This window comes from Boleophthalmus pectinirostris, unplaced genomic scaffold (assembly GCF_026225935.1).
Source record: "Boleophthalmus pectinirostris isolate CB_2022bp ecotype Guang Dong unplaced genomic scaffold, ASM2622593v1 HiC_scaffold_21, whole genome shotgun sequence".
NCBI classification, from domain to species: domain Eukaryota; kingdom Metazoa; phylum Chordata; class Actinopteri; order Gobiiformes; family Gobiidae; genus Boleophthalmus; species Boleophthalmus pectinirostris.
This window is the reverse complement of record NW_026571175.1, coordinates 3045848-3048347: the sequence shown is the minus strand read 5'-3', so window position 1 is coordinate 3048347 and position 2500 is coordinate 3045848.

Sequence of the window (2500 nt, the reverse complement as noted above, 5' to 3'; positions counted from 1 at the left end):
CTTCTTTTCTGTCTCTTCTCCTCTGTCTCTTTTCCTCTTCCGGGTCCAACACATGCGTCTGAATGCGCTGTACCTCCATGATGAATAAAAGTTTATTCTTACCTCTATCAGGGTGCACGTCTGTCTCCCCCTCCCTCCCTGAGATGGGTGGAGGAAGGGCGGCTCACTCGTCGCCTACGTCACGTTTGGAGGGCGGAGCCTGTGCTTTCACAGGACGGGCGGGGGGAGGAGCAATAGTCGGCCTTTCATAGTTCCTGGTCTGTGACTGTCTCCAAGAAATCAGTAAGATTTCAGAACTATTGTGTAATGGATGTTCCAAAACCCAAATTGTGCTTGTTTATGTGCAGAAGATACAATGTGAAAAGAATTATTTTACTTGGACACTTTAAAGCAACGTCACCAGCTCCTGCTTATAAATCAAGTCTGTTAGGCTGTTAGCTGTCGGCAACTCACTTATGACAGTTTGACTTTTACATGTTCAGATAAAAACTTGTTTCTACTGTTAAATGATGTGAAAGAAAGTCTAAATGTCATGACAAAGACACTTTCTCTACACAAACACAACTGAACATATCAAAATGACCAAAAGACAATTCTTGCCATTACGACGGAGTAGAAGGGTCAGATAAAAAAAAAAAAAAAAAAGATGCTGGCGCTACGAGAATAAAGTCGTAACATTTCGACATTAAAGTCATAATATTATGAGAATAAAGTCGAAGTCAGAAAAAGTCCTAATTTTACGAGAATAAAGTCATAATTTTACGAGAATAAAGTCGTAATTTTACAAGAATAAAGTTGTAAATTTACGAGAACAAAGTTGTAATTTTATGAGAATAAAGTCGTAGTCAAAATAAAGTCGTAATATTAGGAGAATATCGGCAGCTCGGAAAGTCTGACTGAGTGGAGAATGGAGAATTTGGAGCATTTTGTAAAGGAGAAGAATCCGTGTATCATTCGTTCATTCGACTGAAAAAGTACTGAATCAGGACTAAATCAGGTCCGGAACCAAACCAGAACTAAGACCAGGATTGAGGCCGGGACCAGACGAGGACTGAAAACAGTTAAATCCTGGTTTAGTCCTGGTTTAAGTCATGGAAATGGGAAACGGCGTTTTCCGTGACTTTAAAATGTGATGCGGGACTAATGCGCCACATAAGGACTGAACCAGGACTGAACCAGGACTGAACCAGGACTGAACCAGGACTGAACCAGGACTAAACCGTTTTCAGTCCTGGTCTGGTCCTTTTCTCAGTCCCGGTCTGGTCCCGGACCTCATTTGGTCCTGGTTTAGACCTGGTTCAGTCCTGGTTCAGTCCTGGTTCAGTCCTGGTTCAGTCCTGGTTCAGTCCCGAGGCGCAAATAATGAAGAAAATTGTTGTTTTCTTATTTTTGATTTTATATTGAAAAACAAGGCTCTTCTTCTGCCGCATTTTTCACTTTGACTTTGATTTTATTACGACTTCATTCTCGTAATATTATAACTTTATTTTAACTTCGATTTTATTCTCGGAAAATTACGACTTTATTCTTGTAAAATTATGACTTTATTCTTGTAAAATTGCAACTTTTTCTGACTTCGACTTTATTCTCATAATATTACAACTTTAATGTCGAAATGTTACGACTTATTCTCATAGCGCCAGCATCTTTTTTTTTTTATCTGACCCTTATACACCGTCGTACCCCGTTTACTGTGTGCGCTGACATTTTTGTTGTGAAGTAAATCCAAACGACTCGGTCGCACCGAACTAGCCCGGGTTTGTGTTTCAGAACCCCAATTTGATTGACAGTTCCATTGCACTTTTTCAAGGTGGAGGTCAGTTTTCTCTAGCCAGACTGGCGCCACCTAGTGCCTCTGCTCAATTTCATTTCTCTCCAGAGACTAGGTCATGACATCAAACTCGTCAAATCTGTCTGGGTCCATTTTGTGGAACAGCACAACAGTAAACAAAGCGTCGAGATGGACGTAGACAAAGACAGACATTCTGTGTTGGCAACGATTCCTGAGATCGAGGATTTAAAGACGGAACAAAGAGAATGTTTGGTGAATTTTATCAAAGGGAAAGACGTTATTGTTCTTCTTCCGTATGTATGTATGTGTATGTATGTATGTTGTATGTATGTATGTATGTATGTATGTATGTGTATGTATGTATGTATGTATGTATGTATGTATGTATGTATGTATGTATGTATGTATGTATGTATGTATGTATGTATGTATGTATGTATGTATGTATGTATGTATGTATGTATGTATGTATGTATGTATGTATGTATGTATGTGTGGATGTGTTTTTGTATATATATGTGTGTATGTGTATATTTATGTAATGTGTAATGACAGGTAAGCAGTCCAAAAGTGTTAAAAAAAAAACAAAAGTGTGAACCACGTGATTATGTAAAACAGTTGGGGCAGGACTCTATATGTTTTTGAAACTTCATCCTCCTCCTTTTGAGCACCAGGTCCCAAATCTGTTCATGTACATATCCCTGTTTT